This window comes from Coenobita brevimanus, chromosome 59 (assembly GCF_032717465.1).
Source record: "Coenobita brevimanus isolate Jiangsu-jjx chromosome 59, ASM3271746v2, whole genome shotgun sequence".
Classification (NCBI taxonomy): domain Eukaryota; kingdom Metazoa; phylum Arthropoda; class Malacostraca; order Decapoda; family Coenobitidae; genus Coenobita; species Coenobita brevimanus.
The window spans coordinates 16876006-16899753 of NC_137012.1; the positions used below are offsets into that span (position 1 = coordinate 16876006).

The 23748-nt window shown below is 41.4% G+C and overlaps 1 protein-coding gene and 1 non-coding gene across 2 annotated transcripts in view; both read right to left on the reverse strand.

Annotated features, from left to right (window-relative positions):
- Positions 1–23748, reverse strand: part of LOC145402916 (heparan-alpha-glucosaminide N-acetyltransferase-like) — a 609963-nt gene that overhangs the window by 20548 nt on the left and 565667 nt on the right. The window lies entirely within an intron of this gene.
- Positions 15661–15779, reverse strand: LOC145402971 (5S ribosomal RNA). The gene has a single exon (XR_013897906.1). It is a non-coding gene; the product is annotated as a 5S ribosomal RNA (ribosomal RNA).

The window sequence follows — 23748 nt, forward strand, 5'->3', positions numbered from 1 at the left end:
CTCACGTACGTGGTGAGCGTGAGAGAACAGCTATACCTGTATACAAGTATGCCAGACAATAAAACCCATTTCCAAGCCTCAGTGAGCATTTTAACAGCAAAATTTGTTGTTTCCACATCAAAATCTATCATTTTAGCCAAAAAAAAAAAAAAAAAAAAAAAAAGGTCGAAAAATGGCCGGCACTGGGGTGACTCATAGGGCTAAAAATAGCCGGCATGTGGTGGATTAAGGGTGTACTGTTTAACCCCTTAACCGCGGGCTTGTTTTGCTTTTTCCTGCGGCTCCCGCAGGCATATTCGCGCTCCGACAGACTCTCTGAAAATATTTGCCAAAAATCAGTTATTAGTCCTAGACTATTAAAATCACATATGCTTATGGCACATACCTTCAGCTTTCTCCTGGGGTGTTTGTTGAGTCTTCGTCAAATACCGTAGAACTTGTGGAGACCTCTGAAGTTGGGTAACGAAGTTTCCACTTTACACTTCCTGACTAACCGAAATATGATTACCACAGCCTGATATTTTCACTAGACACACTATTCTATGATTCTCAAATAGTTTGGAATCCATACTCAAAAAAAAAAAAAAACTGTGAAAGCAATGAAATATACGAGGGCGTATGACCTTCCCACTTGACATCGTTCGCTGCTGGTGTTCTGTCATTTATTATTCATAAAAACACTCACAGTATATATTTCTATTACTATATAACACTTATATATATCTACAGTCTTTATCCATAAGTTTCCTTCAGTAATAGTAGTTTATTGTCACTGTAGGGATTCAATTTCTCTTTCAGTAAAATATGTAGCATTCACTTTCTCGTCCTGTATACTAGCATTGAGAGTGAATGTCACTTTCACCTTCACTCTCATAACTCACAGTATTCATACATGCTAGAGTGAAACTTTCACTTTCATTACTCCTACTATATATACTCGTATTCTTAAAATACTACTCATTTACATTTCTATTTATGTTCTCTCTTTTATTTACATTATTTACATTTCTATTTTATTTACACTGTGTTATGCACTGTCAGTTGAAGTAACTTATAAAACTATTTTCCACTGTTCACTTATATTTACATTCATTGCTTTCACTTGCTGTTTACACATTATTTACACATTACAGTATTTACAATTCCACTTTCACTGTTTTACTCACCAGAAAGATCGTAGTCACTCTCTATCAACTGTCAGACCTTTACCTATTTCTACATGAAGTTTAGTAGGGGGTAGAGGTCACAGGGCCCTTTGCATGGGGCTAAAAAGCGGCGGAAGTTAGCAGGAGCGAATCTGACGTACTTTCACCTTGAAAGACGACAGTAAACTGATAGTGGTGGGCCGGGATGACCTACCTAGGGAGAACACATTACTCCCAACGTCAGCCTCTTGAGAGTTGGTAATATATAGCTGTGAAATGATTGGCAGGAAATCTAGACAATACATTATAAATTAGGTAGTTCCAGGTGAATGTAAATATCACTTAGGCTTCTCCCTCCCCTCCTTATATATATTTTTATTACGAGAATAGATTATACGGCATATTTCAAGGGGAAATAATCAGTGAAAATTAGCGAACTAGTGCATGTGAGGTGTTGTCAGGTGATAATTAGCCAATTCCAGGTGTATGGCACTATCACTTACTTTATTTCTTTTTGGTATATATTATTTGGCATAAGAATAGGGCATAGGGCTTATTTCAATGGATGAAATCAGTGGAAAATTCCAGGGAAGATTTACTTAGCATAGAATACAGTGTGGTGGCCTGCAATAATTAGGTAGTTCCAGGTGAATGTAAATATCACTTAGGCTTCTCCCTTCCTTTCTTATATATATTTTTATTACGAGAATAGATTATACTGCATATTTCAAGGGGAAATAAACAGCGAAAATTAGCGAACGAGTGCACATGAGGTGCTGTCAGGTGATAATTAGCCAATTCTAGGTGTATGGCACTCACTTACCTTATATCTTTTTGGTATATATTATTTGGTATAAGAATAGGGCATAGGGCTTATTTCAATGGATGAAATGAGTGGAAAATTCCAGGGAAGATTTACTTAGCGTAGCACGGCCAGGCAGGCGAGAGGAGAGGGTAATGGAGGGGAGGTAGGGAGGGGAATCAAGAACAGGAAGAAATGGCTAAATTGTCAACAATGGATGGGAGTACAGATGAGATTAGGAGTGCTGACTAGTGTTGGACATTGGCAGTACTGATAGATGATACAAGCCACCACTTGAAAGCCCGGGCGAATTCAAAATAACACAGAATCGCAAAACTGACGCCCCGCGGTATGATCCCTTGCTCCCAAGCATCACGAAAGTGATGCCCCGCGGTTAAGGGGTTAAGTGTTGCCTCATAAAAAATTAAACATCAAATTATTTCTTCTGTGTATAGTTGATTTTCGGGTGCTGTTATGCATGTGTGTTTGGTTACTATACTTATAAAGTCACTGTACATTATACCCTTAAGGGTGTACTGTTTAAGTGTTGCCTTATAAAAATTAAACATCAAATTATTTCTTCTGTGTATAGTTGATTTTTGGGTGCTGTTATGCATGTGTGTTTGGTTACTATACATATAAAGTTACTGTACATTATACCCTTATGCATGTACTGTTTAAGTGTTGCCTTATAAAAAATTAAACATCAAATTATTTCTTCTGTGTACAGTTGATTTTTGGGAGCTGTTACGCATGTGTGTTTATGCCAATAATTGTCCAAAGGTTATGATCCGGACCAAGTTCTTCCCGTCCAACAAGACAGCGATTGTGGGGTCATCTGTGGTAAGATGTGTCATGGCCATAACAGAATGATACCTTGTTTGCTGGCTTGACAGCCACAGCCGGGCAGGTGTGAGCATCTCTACCAGGGCCATCAAGGATGAGGCACTAAGGATATACGCCACAGTTTGCAAGAAGAAGAATAAACCCGCCACCCACATTCAGAGCTTCATCAGGGTGGCTCTTCAGCTTTAAGAAAAGGTGTGAGGTGAGGTGCATCGCTTACCACAGTGAGGCGGCCTGTGCTGACGTAAATGTGGCTGCTAGCATTCCAGAGGAGGCACGCAAGACTGTTGAGGAGGGCGGGTATTCATGGCACCAGATCTATAACTGTGATGAAACTGGCATCTTCTGGAAGCGGTTGGCAAGATACACGTACCTAACGATGGGACAGAGGCAGGCAGTTGGCACAAAGATGAATAAAGAGTGGCTGAGCATCTTGCTCACCTGCAATGCTTCTGGCTCACATAAGATGAAACCACTAATTACCCACAAATTCCATAACCCTCGGCCCTACAGACACTGCAATATGAATAACCTCAACGTTTACTGGGAGGTCACGCCGCGAGGCTACATGGTCGAGAGTCTGTCGCACGAGTGGTTCGACTGGTATTCATCCCCAACGCACAGAAGCACTGCAGGAAAATGAATCTGGCATTTAAGGTTGTCCTTTTTATGGATAATGCAAGAGCACATTCCGAATATCTTGCTGACCGTCACCCTGACATCCATGTTGTATACTTACCACCCAACACAACTTCAAAACTTCAACCCCTGGACCAAGAGATCATCGCCAACGCTAAGAATATGTTCTACTCTAAGGCGCATGACAGACTCAGGAAAGAGACAAGTGACAATACAATTCTGCGCCAGATTCAGGAACAAGAGGAAGATTCTGAAGGTGGTGACGACCCACACTGCACACCCGCAGCCGTGCCAGAGTCTCAGGACCTTCCCAGCCTTTCACAGGCTACACCAGCAACAATGTCTCCCAGGCAGGAACAGTTACAAACTAGTCCAGAGGAGTCCAGACCGGGCCCGTCCTCAAGGCAAGACCAGTCTCCTAGTGCACCCACCCCCCCTCTACCACCTGCCAATTCTCGACCTGCCAAGACAACAAGTCAGTTTTGGAAGGAATTCAACATAAAAAATGCAGTGGATATCATGGCCGAAAGCTGGAACAAAGTTACTCCTGACACTATAGCATACAGGTGGAAGAAACTTTTCCCTCACCTGACATTGGAAGATAAGCAGCAGAGGGAAGAAGACACTCTGGCAGCCGCTGTGGAAGCTATCAGAAACACAAACCAAGATGCAGCAGAGGTGGACAAAACGGCTGGAAGACAACACTTGACACTCTACGACCTAGACTCAGGTGTGGTAGACATAACAGAGGAAGAGATGAACTCTAGGGAAGAGGAGAATAAAAGGCCAGAGCACACTGCAGAGGGCAAGATGAGCACGCAGAATTTGTCCCACACCCTGTCCACCATAACCGACATGGCAACCACCTTTGATGCATACACCAAAACTATGCCTGAGGCTACCAACATCCTATCAATCTTGAGTGATCTGAAGTCTCAAGTGATGGCCATCTACAACAGAAACATACAGGAGCAGAGACAAGCCTGGATCACACGATATTTTCATGAAAGACAGAATGTGGCTGCTATTCTGCAAGACTTGGACGTGCCAGCAGGAGTGGATGAAGGAGAAGTGGACAGAGAGGAAGTGGAGGTGCTGGAGCCTGAGTTTGACTTCGAGGGCTTCGGCATAGGTGATGGGGCTTCCTCAGAGAGGCCCATGTCACCTAGTAACATGCCCATCTACCCTCAACACACCTTCACCTGCCACTCAAGCCAGACTTCACTTTATTTCTGGTAAGGATTTTTGGTGTTGCAGCTCTTTATAACAGCTTTAACGTCTTTTCAGGTATGTGTTTATTGTGTTATGCTGTTTCAGCACTAGTAAACACTCTTCATTTAATTTTGGGTAGGGTCTGTTTGGTGTTATAGTACTTTCTAATAGGGTAGGTACATGTCCCACCGGAACGCTCCTCTATTTTTTCCCATTGATTCTTAACTTCACACTTGGACGTTTCACGGTTTGCAAGGTTTTGGCGGAAAATCCAAGCAATGAAAAACGAGGATTTACTGTATATACACATATATATATATACAGCAAGCTCGTCCCCAACGCATGGGTTTCGTTCCTAACGTGGCGCGTTTGGCGCGAAACCGAGTAAGTTTTAACTACTCCTTATTTTGTCCCCTAGATCCCCTAAACGTGGTCTTTTGCTGTTATCTGCCATTGGTAATCAATATGAAGCACTTTAAGTGGTTAGAAGGTTTATTTAATGTTATAACTTAACAAATACAGTACTGCACAGCAAAACTTCAACATACAAATACGTAAACACAAGGTAACATTCAGATGCTGAAATCAATCACGTCGGAATGTTGCCTTGTGTTTCCATATTTATATGTTGTAAGTTTTGCTGTGCAGTACTGTATTTGTAAGTTATACCATTAAATAAACCTTCTAGCCACTTAAAAGTGCTTCATATTGATTACCAATGGCAGATAACAGCAAAATACCATGTTTAGGGAGTCTAGGGAACAAAATGGTTTCGCGACTATTCACTGTCAAGCCATTTCGTCATCACAACAATAACAAGACAACACAGACTTTGATGGATCCCCTGAAATATAGTTATTAAAGTATTGATTAATTAATAATAAGTATATTTATAGTTGGAGAAGAACAAGGGGGATTTAGGAAGGGAAAAAGGTGTGTAGATCGGATATTTGTTCTAAGATGTTTAGTGGAGAAGTATCTAGAGAAGGGAAGGAAAGTGTATGCTGCCTTCATGGACTTGGAGAAAGCTTATGACAGAATAGATAGGCAAGGTATGTGGAAGGTATTAAGAATATATGGAGTGGAGGGGAAATTGTTGAGTGCTGCGAAGAGTATGTACGAGGGAGCTAGGGCTACGGTGCGAGTGGATGTGAGCTGAGTGAGTTCTTTGATCTCAATGTGGGACTGAAACAGGGTTGTGTGATGTCTCCATGGCTGTTTAATATATACATGGATGGGGTTGTAAAGGAGGTGCAAAGTAGGGCAGTGGATGTGGGGGAGGCTCTTATGAATGAGGGTGAGATTTGGAAGCTTCCGGTGTTGCTGTTTGCTGATGATACAGTATTGTTGAGTGAAGATGAATGGGAGTTGCAAGGTTTGGTGAATGAATTTGGGACAGTGTGTAGGAGGAGGACGCTAATGTAAACAAAAGTAAAGTTATGGTGTTTGAGAGGAATGAAGTCACAGAGTGTGCAGTGAGGTTGGATGGTGAGGATATGGAGAATGTGAATGCATTCAAGTACTTGGGTAGTGTGATGAGTAAGGATGGAACTTTGGGGGATGAAGTGCGTGAAAGGGTACAGCAGGGAAGGAAGGTCGTTGGTACACTGAAAGCAGTGATGAGAAATAGGGAAGTGAGGATGGAAGTTATGAAGTCACTGCATGATAGTATTGTGATCCCTACCCTGACGTATGGAAGCGAGGCATGGACCTTGCAAGAGGGGAACAAGTCAAGAGTGAGATCAGTGGAAATGAGTTACTTGAGAGGAGCATGTGGAGTGACGTGGAGGGACAGGTTGACGAATGAAGAAGTGAAGGAACGTTGTGGGGTGGATGTGGATGTGGTTGAGAAGATTAGGAGAAATACACTGAGGTGGTTTGGACATATGAAGAGAATGGAGAATGAAAGACTGACTAAGAGGGTGTATGTAGGTGAGGTGGAGGGAGGGAGAGGGAGGGGTAGACCGAGGATGAGGTGGAGGGATGGAGTTGAGAGGTATATGAGGGAGGGGGGGGTGAGTTGGGGGGAGGGTAGTCAAATGGTGGGTGACAGAGCGACTTGGAGGCGTTTTGTCTGCAGCCACCCTTTGTGGGATTAGGGCGTCGGGCTATAAATAGATAGATAGATAGATAGATAAAAGTATTGATTAATATAAGTATATTTATAGAATGACGGGGAATCATCCAGGGTGCGAATTGTCCTGACGGGGAATCGTCCATGTTTTGACGGGGAATTGACATGACGGTGAATTGTCTCGGAACCCATCGATTGTGGGTAATCATATAAATCAGGTTAACTGGTTACAAAGCTTTATTTATTGCTTTAACTTTATTTAATGCTTTAACTTTTTTTAAGTGCTTTAACTTACAAGCGCATACCAAAATAGTAAATATTTAACTTACAAATACAATACTGTGGAAAAGCAGTACAGCAAATATTTAACAAACAAATAAAAAGGGTACTATTCCAACACCTATCAGATAAACTGGTTATAAGACTTTATTTCTTGCTTGAACGTTATTTAATAGTACTTTAACTTGCACATAAACTTACCAGAACAGTACTGTAAATATCTAACTTACAAATACAGTACTGTGGAAAAGCAGTACTGTGGAAAAGCAGTACAGTGAATCACATCACGTGATCAAAACAAACTGTGCGTGCTGAGCTGATGTTCGAGGATTTGGCCTTTCAAAGGCCTCTCTTGCGTAAATTTATAGTTTTCGTAATGGTTCTTTAATCTTACATTGTTTTATACGTATCCCAGCACTAACCGTGTATAATTGCGAGCGCATTCAACGAGAATGTGTTCGGGGCGAGTTTACTGTATATATACATACAGTATACAGTACAATCCCAGCTATCCGGTATCCAGACAAACGGAATACTCAGAACAACGGGAAAATTCAAGGGCTGGTAAAAATGTCAGTAAGTTATAACTGTGCGCCAATTTGAATGGACCGCCAAACCGCCGTTTGATCATGTCACGCGAGGCTGGGTGAAGTCAGACAAAGCGAGGTGAAAGCATTTCCGGCTAATGTAAATCCCTAGTAAATCCTCTTAACCACCCCTCCTCTCCCCCTCTTTCCCCTACTTGAATTCAGTCATCCTCCACACCCTCCAAAAATCAACAGTCTGCGTTTTGCCACCAGACAGTAAACAAGCTCTCTTGCTATTGTGTTCCACTGATAGACGGTAATTTGTACACTCCAAAATGCCTAAAGTGCAAACTAAACGTAAGCGTATCGTGCTTACCTTGAAACAGAAGCTGGACATATGCAACAGACTTGAAAAAGGCGAACATTATAAAACACTAATGGCTGAATATAAATGTTAATAAGAATGAAAGTTTACTTTGTTGGAAGAAAAATAAATAAATAATATGCCTGCATTTCATACAGACATCATTTATTTTATTTTCTGCAAAACAGCTGAGTGGTGGGTGAGGGGTGGAGTGATGGAGGTCAAGTGGGGAAGAAGAAGAACAGTCGGAAACGTAAACAAACTCACGTGGGGGCACAGGTGTCGTGATAATTCTACAGTGCAGCCTTAACACATCATCAGTTCACTAATAAATGTTTAAGCTTTTATTTCTCTATTTTATTTTTCAATTTTTATGAGTACAGTACATATAATGAATACAGTAATTCGGTAAACAATGGACTGGTGCAATTTGCTAGACATTGCACGCACGTCCGTTATGACCATGGTGTGTGTTTACAAGGCAGTTTTTCAGGCGGAATCTCTTAGTGTAACCCCTAATGTGACTGGTGAGTACCTGAACTGTATTTACTGCTGTGATAGCCTTTGTATAGATTTGACTTGAAAATCAGAAATATAGGAAAAATCTGTAACCGGGAAGGTAAATTCACCAAGCCACCCAGTTAACTGGGATTGTACTGTATATATATATATATATATATATATATATATATATATATATATATATACTGTACACATATATATATAAGTAATCACTCCAATATCCGACGTAATAGAGCCATAGGTAGGTCCGGATATTGGTTCTGTCCGGATATTGGGCCCCAGCTTATGGACTTGTACTTATGGACCGTAACTCAGAGAAACACCTATACAACTCCCTCTGGACATGCATAGCACCTATTTAACCCGCGGCGTCCCGTCGACGTTCTTTTACGTCCACACGTTTTGTCACTGCCAATCCCATCGACGTACATAAACGCGAAAAAATTGCAAGGTCCCTAATTTGCACAATTATCAATTTTCGCGAGTCATTTTTGGTACGTATACACGTGACACCTTCCTCAACAAGATGCCAGGCAGGGACAATGCCTTACCCAGCATGACCTCCTCCCCCCCCCTGCATGCCATTGTCTCAGCAATTCACCTGTTATCAGTGACCTGGCCAGTACAGCCATGTCATGCCACGGTACGAAATTCAGGGCCAGAGTGATTCCCCAATCAATGACAATGTGGAGGACAAACTTTACATAGCATTAGAGGAAGAAACGGTTAGAAATGATGATCAGGTAATGTGGCAAAAAAAGGTCAGGTATTAGTGAGTGAAACAATGCTTATAATGCCTATATTACTGCTTGAAAACCAATATACTCTTGTACTACATATAAATTCTTAACAGTAAATAAATAAATACCGTTTATAAGTGGTGTGAAATAGTTATCCTCCCATAGAACTCGTTTTCTTTGGTGCCAGCCTGATAGAAAACCCAGTAAGGTAAGGAGGCACTCCTACCTGTAATGAGTATTTTAAACCTCAGGTGAGCGATTTCTCTATGAATTTTCGATGTTTCTCACCAAAAGCGAAGGTATGAACCAAAAAAAAAATTTTCCTAAAATGGTCGGGATTGGGGGGAGTCAGTGGTGGAAAAGTGGTCGGGATGGGGCGGGTTAAGACCCAAATCACACCAATAAGGCACATAAATGACTGAAATAAATGCAAAAGAAACATAAAATGAGGGTTTAGAAGTAGGTTCATACAATAATAAACATTCTGGTGACTGGCTCCTGGACTGGTACTTATGGACCCTAACCTAGCCTTCTTTTTCCTCTTTTCCTTTTCCTTTGTACATGCCTAGCTCCTAACACCCTATTCACACCAATAAAGGACATTAATGAGTGAAATGAGGTAAGTATAGTATGGAAAACAGTACAGTATGAAACATTCTTATGTCCGGATAGTCGGGATGTTCGGATATTGGGCGTCCGGATATCAGAGTGATTACTGTATATATATATATATATATATATATATGAACTGAATGAAAGGAAGCCAATGATTGATTATGTGTGTGTGGATGAAAGGATGCGAAGATGTGTAATGGATGCACGAGCTTATAAAGGTTGGGGGAGTGGACTTTCTGACCACTACTTGGTGGTGGCCAGAATCAAGATCCAAATAAGATGGAGAAATAGAAGAAGGGAAGGACGGGAAGAAGGAGTATTTGCAAGGAGAGTGGAAAGGTTACAAGAGGATGAGAAAAAGGCAGCGTATAACAGAGAAGTGGAGGAACGATTGGGCAAATACGAATTGGAGCAGATAGGGGATGTGGAAGGTGTGTGCAGGATATTCACAAAAGAAATATGTGCAGCATGTGATGTGGTGTGTGGGATGAAGAGAAGACGGAGGGGGGTGCAAGGAACAGCGTAGTGGAATGAAGACGTGAGACAGGCTGTGGCACAAAAGAAGAAAGCATACAATGAATGGATGAGAAATAGGGGCGTGGAAGAAGTTGAGAGGTGGCAGAGAGAGTTATATGTAGAAAGAAAGAGAGAGGTGAAGAGATTAGTAAGAGAGAGTAAGAAGAGAGTGGAAGAGGAATTTGGAAGGAATTTGAGTGTAAAGTGGAGGGACTGTAAGAAAATGTTCTGGAAAGGGGTGAAAAGAGTAACATAGGGTGGAAGTGAAGTTAGCAGGGGAGTGAATGATAAAAATGGTAGATTACTAGTGGAGAAGGGAGAAAAAGTGAGCAGATGGAGAGAACACTTTAAGGAATTGTTGAACATAGAGGATGGAAGTAATGCGAGTATAAGTGGCTGGGGAATGGCTGGGAGAAGGAGGGAGGTAAGAAGACAGGAAGAAATCAGTAAGATAGAAGTTGTGGAAGCAATAAAGAAAGTTAAATTGGGGAATGCCCCAGGAATTGACAGAGTGTGTGGTGAAATGCTAAAGCATGGGGGAGAGTTAGTAGTAGAATGTAGGTGGAAAATGTGCAGATTGGCCAGGGAGGAAGGTAGAGTCCTGGAGGATTGGAAGTCAGGTATAATTATTCCCTTGTACAAAGGAAAAGGGGAAAAAGAAGTGTGTGGTAATCATAGGGGCATTTGTCTTCCTGGTACAATAGGAAAAGTGTATGGTAGGATACTTATTGACAGAGTTAGAGAAAGAACAGAAGAATTAGCTGGAGAAGAACAGGGAGGCTTTAGGAAGGGAAGAGGTTGTGTAGATCAGATATTCATTCTTAGATCTTTAGTGGAAAAGTTTCTACAGAAGGGAAAGAAGTTGTATGCAGCTATCATGGATTTGGAGAAAGCATATGGCAGGGTGGAAAGACAAGGATTGTTGAAAGTATTAAGAATATATGGAGTAGATGGGAAGTTGCTGAATGCAGTGAAGAGTATGTATGATGGTGCTAAGGCTGCAGTGTGTGTGGATGGTGAACTGAGTGAATTTTTCTCTTTGAAGGTTGGGTTGAAACAGGGATGTGTCATGTCTCCATGGTTGTTCAATCTGTACAGTGCTCGTCAGAAGTATCGAGCGCCCTGTGTCCCTCCTACGAAACAAACCTTTCAACATAGAAAAAACATATAAATAATGCATTTTATTTACCTTTAGTGCTTCGTAGGGTATCCTTTACACTTCTTCACGGACCAGAGACATCGTGGAAGTGAAAGGGCGAGGCTCCTGGGGTGCTGGAGGAGTATTTTATCCCAGGAATCACGAATGGCGGCTTCCAGCTTAGGCAGAGAGCTCACGTCCTTCCCTTGGAGATTCTTCTTTACGAGGTACCAGATGTTTTCAGTCGGGTTTAGGTCTGGGCTATATCCTGGCCAGTCTTTCATTAATGATACCTCGCAGTCACGAAGCCAATTGGTGACCGATTTGGCCTTGTGAGCAGGTGCACCGTCCTGCTGAAACACTCGTGCACCTGTTAGCTCAAAGGAGTCTGGTAAATGATCACACAGAAGCTCCAGGTAAACATCCTGATTCACTCTGCAGTTCTTGGGAAGCACAATAAGGTTCCCCAAACCCTGACCAGAAAAACAACCCCATACCATGAGTGAATTATGACGTTTAACCCCTTAACCGCGGGGCGTCACTTTCGTGACACTTGGGAGCAAGGGATCATACTGCGGGGCGTCACTTTTGTGATTCTGTGTTATTTTGAATTTGCCCGGGCTTTCAAGTGGTGGCTTGTATCATCTATCAGTACTGCCAATGTCCAACACTAGTCAGCACTCCTACTCTCATCTGTACTCCCATCCATTGTTGACAATTTAGCCATTTCTCCCCGTTCTTGACTCCCCTCCCTACCTCCCCTCCATTACCCTATCCTCTCGCCTGCCCAGCCGTGCAACGCTAAGTAAATCTTCCCTGGAATTTTTAACTGATTTCATCCATTGAAATAAGCCCTATGCCCTATTCTTATAACAAATAATATATACAAGAAAGAAATAAGGTAAGTGAGAGTGCCATACACCTAGAATTGGCTAATTATCACCTGACAACACCTCACATGCACTCGTTCAGTAATTTTCACTGTTTATTTCCCCTTGAAATATGCCGTATAATCTATTTTCATAATAAAAATATATAAAAGAAAGGAAGGGAGAAGCCTAAGTGATATTTACATTCACCTGGAACTACCTAATTTATTATGTATTGTCTTGGTTTCCTGCCAATCATTTCATTGCTATATATTAGCAGGTCTCACAAAGCTGAAGTTGGTAGTATTGCACTCACCCTAGCCAGGCGGCAGGAGGCCACCACTATCAGTTCACTGTCGTCTTTCAAGGTGAAGGTATGTTGGATTTGCTCCTGCTAACTTCTGTCGCTTTTTAGCCCCATGCAAAGGGCCCTGTGACCTTTACCCTCTACTGAACCTCGTGTGGAAAGAAGTAAAGGGCTGACAATTGATAAAGAGTGGCTACGATCTTTCTATTGAGTAAAACAGGGCAAGTGGAATTGTAAATAATGTGTAAACAGCAAGTGAAAGCAATGAATGTAAATATAAGTGAACAGTGGAAAATAGTTTTATAAGTTACTTCAACTGACAGTGCATAACACAGTGTAAATAAAATAGAAATCTAAATAATGTAAATAAAAGAGAGAACGTAAATACAAATGTAAATGAGTATTATTATAAGAATTCGAGTATATATAGTAGGAGTAATGAAAGTGAAAGTTTCACTCTAGCATGTATGAATACTATGAGTTATGAGAGTGAAGGTGAAAGTGACATTCACTCTCAATGCTAGTATACAGGACGAGAAAGTGAATGCTACATATTTTACTGAAACTGAATCCCTACAGTGACAATAAACTACTATTACTGAAGGAAACTCATGGATAAAGACTGTAGATATATATAAGTGTTATATAGTAATAAAAATATAAACTGTGAGTGTTTTTATGAATAATAAATGACACCACCAGCGGCGAAAGATCGGAAGTGGGATGGTCATACGTCCTCGTAATTTTCATTGCTTTCAGTGTTTATTTTTTGGGGGAGTATGGATTCCAAACTATTTGAGAATCATAGAATATTGTTTCTGGTGATAATATCAGGCTGTGGTAATCATATTATGAGTTGTCGGGAAGTGTAAAGTGGAGACTTCGTTCCCCAACTTCAGAGGTCTCCACAAGTCCTATGGTACTCGACGAAGGCTCAACAAACACCCCAGGAGAAAGCTGAAGGTATGTGCCATAAGCATATGTGATTTTAATATTCTAGGACTAATAACTGATTTTTGGCAAATATTTTTAGAGAGTCTGCTGGAGCGCGAATATGCCCACGGGAGCCGCAGGTCAAAGCAAAACAAGCCCTCGGTTTAAGGGTTAACTGTGCTTTCAACATACTGTGGGTCAAGTGGGTCACTACTGTACCTTTGCGCCGGTACACATGTGCTCCTCTGTTACAGGTGACAGTAAACATTGCCTCATCAGACCACAACACTGACAACCATTGCTCCTCACCCCAGTTATTTGTTAGCAAAGGCAAGCCTACGAAGTCGCTGGTTCTTTGTGAGAAGAGGCTTTCTCACAGGCCTGTGACTTGTGTAACAAAGTTCATGGACCCTTCAAGACACTGTGCGCACAGACACCTCACCAAACACTTCCGGGTTGCTCTCCTTTATTTTCCTTGCACTCACAAGAGGATTAGACTCCACCGCACATTTTAAAACATTAACAGACCTTGGGGAAGTTTTCCTAGGCCCACCAGACCGTGGTTTCTTTGTGGGAACATCACCACTGTTTTCCACTCGAAACCGCGCGCACCACCTACGCACTGTCGATCGAGCCACACCAACCAATTCACTAATTTCCTTTGTCTGGTGGCCTGCCTCCTTTAGAGCAATGATCTGGGATATGATTTCACTCGATAGTTCACGGTTAGGTGTCATAACAAAGTGGCGAAAGCCAAACACTGCAGGACACTCGGTAAAAAAGGGTGCAAAAAGAGAGGGAGACACGGCGGAGTTCCTCTCTCTCTGGCAGCCCGTGGGCAACTGAGGCGGGAACCAACCAGCACGTCGGAAGGCCTCAGGCTACCGTGACGTCATGCTAGCGCCGCAAACTTCTGGCTCAGTTTTACTACCAAAAATGGGTGATTCTTTTTTGGCCATAAGTATTGTGCGCCCGGCCATGGGCGCTCGTTATTTCTGAGGAGCACTGTACATGGATGGGGTAATAAAAGAGGTACAAGGTAGGGTATTGGATGTTGGAGTGTCCCAAGTGAGAGAGGGTAGTGTTTGGAACCTCCTTGTACTGTTGTTTGCAGAAGATACTGTGTTGTTGTGTGATGACAAAGGAGAGCTGCAAGGCTTGGTGGATGAGTTTGGAAGACTGTGTAAGAAATGGAATCTAAAGGTGAATGTAGGGAAGAGTAAAGTGATGGTCTTTGAGAGAGGTGAAGTCAGTGAATGTACAGTGAGGTTGGATGGTGAGGAAACAGAAAATGTGAGTACGTTTAAGTACTTGGGTAGTGTGATGAGTGAGGATGGAGGTTTGGAGGGTGAAGTGCTTGAAAGGGTACAGCAGGGAAGAAAGGTTGTTGGTTGTTTGAAAGCAGTGATAAGAAGCAGGGAAGTGAGCATGGAAGTGAAAAGGTTACTACATGACAGTACTGTGATACCAACTACTATGTATGGAAGTGAAGCTTGGACATTGCTGGAAGGACACAAGTCAAGAGTGAGAGCAGTGGAAATAAGTTATTTAAGAGGAACCTGTGGAGTCACATGGAGAGGCAGGCTGACAAATGAGGATATAAAGGAGCATTGTGGTGTGGATGTGACAGGAAGCGTTAGGAGGAATACACTGAGGTGGTTTGGCCATGTGGAGAGGATGGAGGGTGAAAGACTGACGAAGAGAGTGTATGTGAGTGAGGTGGAGGGGGGAAGAGGGAGGGGGAGGCCGAGGATGAGATGGAGGGATGGGGTGGAGAGGTATACAAGAGTAGGGGGTGTGAGTTGGGAGCAGGGCAGTGAATGGTGGGGGACAGGGCGACGTGGAGGCAATTTGTTTGTGGCCATCCCAAACGGGATTGAGACGTCTGGCAATAGATATATAGATAGAGACAGATAGACAGATAGATAGACAGATAGATAGGTAGATATACACACATATATATACACATATATATATATATATATATATATATATATATATATATTTTTCATTCATTCATTGCCAGACGCCATGTATCCCAAACGGGGTGGCCAAGGGCTCAGAGTTAACTGTTTTACAGGGAGGGGCACTAATCCTCCACCAACCCCACTTGACACGTAGGGAGAACGTTATGCCAACAGCATCTGGTGTTCCCAGGCGGTCACCCATCCAAGTACTAACCAGACCCAACGTTGCTTATATTCGCTGATCGGACGGGAAGCCGTGTACTCAACGCGGTATGGCCATTGGCATATATATATATATATATATATATATATATATATATATATATATATATATATATATATATACAGGTAACTCGCACGGAACACGAGGGTTTCGTTCCTACCGTGCCGTGTTAGGTGCGAAATCGCGTATATTTAAACTACTCCGTATTTTGCTCCCTAGACCCCCCAAATGTGTTGTTTTGCTGTTATCTGTCACTAGAAAGCACTTTAAGTGGTTAGAAGGTTTATTTAATGTTATAACTCACAAATACAGTACTCCTGAGCAAAACTTCAACACACAAATACTGTACGTAAACACAAGGAAACATTCCGACGCCGATCATGGGTAATAAATTAGGTTAACTGGTACCAGTGCTTTAACTTACAAGTACATACCAGAACAGTACATATTTAACTTAGAAATGCAGTACTGTGATATCGAATGATTTCAGTACATAATCTGTTAGGAATGGCTGGAAAAAAAAAATGTTATGAATACATTTTCACCTTTTTGATATATGTTTATGGTAGTTTCGAGTTATTTTTTACGTTATCGTTGTGCCCATGCTTGGAAAAGGGAGCGAAAGAGTTGAATTTTCAGTCCTAAATGAGAAAACTGCACGTCCTCCAAGGCTAGACTCTGCCACGGGAGAATAAAGTGGAGGGTCAGTCCGATTAGCAATAAGGAAGTTGTGTCACAACTTCCAGCTCCCACACCACGAGAATGGCTAAAAATAGAATCGTAATGCAGTTTCAGAAATAACAATAAGTCTAATTATTACGAATACAGATACAAAGCAGAAATAAATACGTTTACAGACAGGGAAAACGTATTTCTTCCGTCACAACATGTTCATCTTTCTCAATCGTTTTACGTTCATCTTTATCATTTTACCTTGTTATTTTCGCAATATATATTGCTGTCTCGTAAACAGGGTGGTTGTTTGTGTTTTGCAAGGGAGGAAAAAGGTTGTATTTTCTGTCTGGGTCGAGATAATGGGTGTAACTATGTGTGGTTAGGCATGGCCACGAGCGAAAAAATCGTACATCCACTCATCACGATAGCCGGTGGTGAACTGACAGATGATACATCATACATGAGACGATGAAGTCAAGGTCATGTCCCAGATTTTCGTTCACTTCCCGAAAGTTTTCACAGTTTTCTACAAGTTGCAAACCATTACAGCAAACCTGAGCAAATAGGTAAAGATACCAAGACAAAAATGTATTTTTCTCTTATTATAAGTCTTTAATGAACAAACAAAAAAAAGGCAATATTCCGACGCCGATCATGGGTAATCATTTAAATCAGGTTAACTGGTTACAAGGCTTTATTTAATGCTTTAATTGCTTACAAGTACATACCAGAACAGTAAATATTTAACTTACAAATACAGTACTGTAGAAAAGCAGTACAGTAAGAGTTTAACGAACAAACAAAAACGGCAATATTCCGACGCCGATCATGGGTAATCATATAATTCGGGTTATCTGGTTACAAGGCTTTATTTAATGCTTTAACTTTATTTAAGTGCTTACAAGTACAGTACATACGAGAACAGTAAATATTTAACTTACAAATACTGAACAGCACTGTGGAAAAAACGAACAAATAAAAAAGGCAATATTCTGACGCCTATCAGGTAAACTGGTTATAAGACTTTATTTCTTGCTTTAACGTTATTTAATAGTACTTTAAGTTGCACATAAACTTACCAGAACAGTACAGTACTGTAAATATTTAACTTACAAATACTGTGCTACTGTACTCGGGAATGTCTCACTCGCTGAATAATTTCCCGCCTAGATCGTCACGTAATCAAAACAAACCGCGCGCTGCGGTGACGTTCGAGGATTTGATCTTTCAAAGGCCTCTCCTGCGTTAATTTGTAGTTTTCATGATGGTTTTTTAATCTTACGTTGTCTTATATGTATCCCAGCCCTTACCGTGTATAATTGCGAGCGCGTTCCGTGAGATCGTGTTCCGTGCGAGTTACCTGTATATATATATATATATATATATATATATATATATATATATATGCATATATATATACGTATGTATATACTGTACATATGTATATATATATATATATTTATATACAGTATATACAGTGCTCAACAAAAGTATTGCGTGCCTATGTCAAGGCGCGCAATACTTTTGGCGAAAAAAGAATTACCCTTTTTTTGGGAGAAAAAATTTAGCCAGAAGCTTTGGTCGCTAACATGACGTCACTGCAGCCTGAGGCCTTACTGCGAGCTGGTTGGCTGATGCCTCAGTTGCCCGCAGGCTGCGTGAGAGAGGGGAAACCGGCCGCTCCTCCCTCTCTTGTTGTGCCATTTTTTACCTAGTGACCCACAGTGTTTTGGCTTTCGCTATTGCAATATGGTCCCTACCTCTGAATTGTCGAGTGAAATAATATTACAGATCATTGCTTTAAAGGAGGCAGGCCACCCCACGAAGGAAATTAGTGATTTGGTTTGTGTGGCTTGGTCGACAGTGCATAGGTGGTGTGCCCGTTACCGAGTGGAAAATAGTGGTGACGTTCCTACAAAGAAACCATGGTCTGGTAGGCCCAGGAAAACTTTCCCAAGGTCTGTTAATGTGCTCAAATGTGCAATGGAGTCTAATCCTCGTGTGACTGCAAGGAGAATTAAGGAGATCAACCCGGAAGTGTTTGGCGAGGTTTCAGTGTGCACTGTTTCTCGAAGAGTCTATGAACTTCGTTACACAAGCCACAGGCTTGTGAGAAAGCCTCTTCTTACACGTAACTAGCGACTTCGTAGGCTTGCCTTTGCTAACAAGTACCTTAACTGGGGTGAGGACCAATGGTTGTCAGTGTTGTGGTCTGATGAGGCAACGTTTACCGTTACCTGTAATCGAGAAGCACACGTGTACCGGCACAGAGGTAGTGACCCACTTGACCCCCGTTATGTGGAGAGCACAGTTAGACACCCAATTCACTAATGGTATGGGGTTATTTCTCTGGTAAGGGTTTGGGGAAGCTTGTTGTGCTTCCCAGGAACTGCAGAGTGAATCAGGATGTTTACCTGGAGCTGCTTTGTGATCATTTACCTGAGTCCTTCTAGCTCACAGGTGCATGAGTGTTTCAGCAGGACGATGCACCTGCTCATAAAGCCAAATCTGTCACCAACTGGCTTCGTGACTGTGAGGTCTCCTTCATGAAAGACTGGACAGGCAATAGCCCAGACATCAACCCGATAGAAAATCTCTGGTACTTCGTAAAGAAGAATCTCCAAGGGAAGGATGTGAGCTCTCTGCCTAAGCTGGAAGCAGCCATTCGTGAGTCCTAGGCAAGTATATCACCCCAGCACCTGAGGAACCTCGTCCTTTCACTTCCATGATGTCTCAGGTCCGTGAAGAAGCGCAAAGGAAACCCTACCAAGCATTAAAGGTAATTATAATGCATTATTTACATGTTTTTTCCACAGTCGAAAGGTTTGTTTCGTAGGAAGGGCTCAGTGTGCGCAATACTTTGTACTTTGTTGAACACTGTATATATATATATATATATATATATATATATATTCAGTATATATATATATATATATATATATATATACATACGCAGTATATAGATAAATAGATAAATAGACAGATAGATAGATATCCATCCATCCATCATCAAATCCTACGTTGCCCCATGAGGAACGTAGAAGCCCGGGCCTAGGCACTTAGTCCTGACATTTTAGATGAGAGTGACCAGCCTCATTCATCCCTAAGTGGGATTACGAGAGCAATAAACTCCAACCACCCCTTGGATATAAACCTTCACTGGTTCAATCCAATTGGAGCACAATAATTACCCACTAAACCAACAGGTGCCAAACATGCTGTCTGTTAACTTTGCCCCCCCCCCATTTTTTTTTTTTTTTTTTTTGGCCACCTGACCCAGCCTAACCATGCCACTCTACCATGAAACAGCAAGATAGCGGAAGAGTTTGACCCAGGAGCAGAAGCTTGATGTGATCAAGTGGAAGGAGAGAGGAGAATGTAATTGTTCCACTGCCAAAAAGTGCCAAGTCAACACCTGATCCAACGCTTGTTATGATGGAAAGGTACCTGGTCATGTACTGCATCCGACGGGAGAGGAAGAAGTTCCAATCGACTCTATAAACACACACAAACTCTTCAATTCAAGTTGAGGAATCCTCCACTGTTTGTGGGTATTGAAGACATTTTTAGGTAGGTAAATGTCCTGGGAAAAATCCTGAAAAACTGACCCAAAAGGTGAAGCTGGGGCTGACTTGGGTACCATGAAACCTTTTAACATGTAAACCTATGGCTGTATAACGCGGAATTTTCAAAAAGCGGGATTTGCCAGGAACAATATTCATGAGTTATGTATATATATATATACAGTATACATACAGGTCTCCCTCGTTTTACGATTGGTATGCGTTCCTGGAAAGGCAATCGTAAACTGAAATATTGTAAAGCGAAATTAAGGTTTAATGGGATAAATAAGGATGCGTTCCTGGACTCGTGTATAAGGAACCCAAGACCCATACAAGTGATCTAATATGCAATAATAAAGATGATGTTTTATGTATTGTAGAGTCATACTTGTCTCCCCAGCTTTCTTAATGTTGACAGCATGCTTTATAACAGTCGATACAGTTGACTGTGCAAGACTCATGGAACGAGCGATGGAGTTTGCCCCATCACCTGCTTCATGCTGCTTCACAATATTAAGCTTAGACTCCAGGGTTAAGGACGTTCTTGCTTTCTTTGGCTTCATATCACCAGCACCAGATGTTGCAGGGCGTTTACAAGACATCAAGGTGGTGGCACTAGGGGTGCAAAATATGAAGAACAGGAGAAATAGTAATATCATGGGCACTGATGCACACAGATGCACAGAGGTTGTATGCTGAACAAGCACGTGGGTGAGACTGGCAAAAGCACGGGAAACTGTGTGGGTGGGGCGAGTATGCCACGCATCTCTCAGCTGATCTGCCTGTGAGTGCAGGATTTCCACATGCCCAATCGTAAATGCAAGGGAGCTCAATCATAAAATGAACACTTGGTACTAAAGAAGAAGGATCGTAAATGCGAAATATCGTAAAACGATACAACGTAAAACGAGGGAGACCTGTATATATATATATATATGTATATGTAAATACATATATATATATATATATATATATATATATATATATATATAGGTAAGCCCTTAATTCACGCGAGGATTACGTTTCCAGACCCTTCGCATATGTGGTAAATTCGCGTATATGTTCTGCCCTTGTGTGCACATAATTACGCATGTCTACTATGTATATTACATCTGAATAATGTTTATGCACTACATACACCTTATAAACTAGCATAAAGTATGAAAAACAACAAAAATGTAAGAAATTTAACACTGAAACCTGACAAGCTCAGGCGTAGGTGGATACACTTCAGCAGTCTGGTGCACAAGCCCTCACTGCCTCTCATATGCTACATTCTGCCTTCTTTATTGTCCAAACAGTTAACTCATTCACCCCAAACATACGGTTCTGAGCCAGTTCACAGGCATAGGTGGAGCCACTTTAGCACAGTCTGGTGCACTAGCCCTCACTGCCTCCCGTATGCTACGTTCTGCCTTCTTTATTGTAAGAACAGTTGAGTCACCCCAAACACACAGTTCTGAGACAATTCACCATGAAGTCAATTCACCATCAAAACATGGACAATTCCCTGTCATTCTATAAATATACTTATTATTGATTAATTAACAGTTTAATAACTAATTTTCAGGGGGATTTTATAACTCATATAAGTAAAAAACTAGTGTACTGTACTTGCTAAATAAACTGGTATGCAAATAAATGACGAGGAATCTTCCTGACGGAGAATTGTCGCCAACATTCCTCCCTTAAGTTTGTCCAACACTTTAACTTTCTCTGTCAGCAACATCACTTTACGAGTCCATTTTGGTGTGTTATCACATGCATCACTAGCACTACGCTTAACCCCCATGTTGGCAGACAAGGCAAGCAATCACTGGAAGGCAGAAAAATAAGCCACAAATAACGATTCGTGAGTTACGCATGATTCGACTGTCGAATTCAAACTGACTGTGTGGTGCGTGGTAGACCGACCTCCCACACACACACACACACACGCACACACATATGCACATAGGCAGCAGGTAGGCATTTTTATATTTTATTTATTTCTCTTGTATACTGAAGTTATTTATTTGAATACCATAATTTTATGTTTTAATTATTGTACGAAAAATTCGTGGATAACTGAAATCGTGTGAAAAAAGTTCGCGTGAATTAACCCCTACACCGCGGGCATGTTTACCGATGTTTTGCGTGTGCCGCGGGGTTATTCGGGCTCCGACAGAATCTCAAAAAATATTTGCCAAAAATCAGTCATTAGTCCTAGAATATTAAAATTATATATGCTTATGGCACATACCTTCAGCTTTCTCCTGGAATGTTTGTTGAGCCTTCGTCAGTTACTGTAGGACTTGTGGAGACCTCTGAAGTTGGGTAACGAAGTCTCCACTTTACACTTCCCGACAACCCGTAATATGATTACCACAGCCAGATATTAACACTATAAACACTATGATTTTCAAGTAGTTTGGGATCCATACTCCAAAAAAAAACCCACTGTGAAAGCAATGAAAATTATGAGCGCGTCTGACCGCCGCACTTGCGCTAGTTCGCTCTTGGTACTCTGTCATTTATTGTTCATAAAACCCCTCACACTTTATATTTCTATTACTATATAACACTTATATATTTCTACAGTCTTTATCCATAAGTTTCCTTCAGTAGTATTAGTTTATTGTCACTGTAGGGATTCAATTTCTTTCAGTAAAATACGTAGCATTCACTTTCTCTTCCTGTATACTGGCATTGAGAGTGAATGTCACTTTCATCTTCACTCTCATAACTCATAGTATTCAGACATGCTATAGTGAAACTTTCACTTTCATTACTCCTAGGGTATATACTCGTATTCTTATAATACTACTCATTTACATTTCTATTTACGTTCTCTATTTTATTTACGTTATTTACATTTCTATTTTATTTACACTGTGTTATGCACTGTCACTTGAAGTGACTTATAAAACTATTTTCCATTGTTCACGTATATTTACATTCATTACTTTCACTTGCTGTTTACACATTACACATTATTTACAATTCCACTTGCACTGTTTTACTCAATAGAAAGATCGTAGTCACTCTTTTATCAATTGTCAGCCCTTTACCTCTTTCCACACGAGGTTTAGTAGGGGGTAAAGGTCACAGGGCCCTTTGCATGGGGGTGAAAAAAGGCCCTGAAGTCAGCAAGAGGATGAGCCGTACCTCCTCTTCGGAAGATGAGAGAGAACTGATAAAGGAGGGCTGGCCCGGGTTGAGGCCTACTAGGGGTTATTCAGTACTACCAACATAGCTCTTGAAACAGCTATGTATTTCACTGAAATGATTGGCAGGAAATCTAGACAATACATTATAAATTAGGTAGTTCCAGGTGAATGTAAATATCACTTAGGCTTCTCCCTTCCCTCCTTATTCATTCATTCATTGCCAGACGCCATGTATCCCAGACGGGGTGGCCAATGGCTTAGAGTTAATTGTTTTACAGGGAGGGGCACTAATCCTCCACCAACCCCACTTGACACGTAGGGATGCCAACAGCATCTGGTGTTCCCAGGCGGTCACCCATCCAAGTACTAACCAGACCCAACATTAACATGAATAAATTTTAAAATACATCACCAGAATGAAGGAGTTATAGAACAAGAAAAGCATATGGTTCGAACGGCATTCCATGACTGGAAAACTTTCAGATGCCGCTTGGGGACTCCAACCTATGCACACTGGGTGTCTCTTGACTGAACAAAATCATCTGATGTTAATATATGAAATTCATATAGTCCTTCCAAAATATCGAGATCGCTTATTACGAAAATAGATTATATGGCATATTTCAAGGGGAAAAAAACAGCG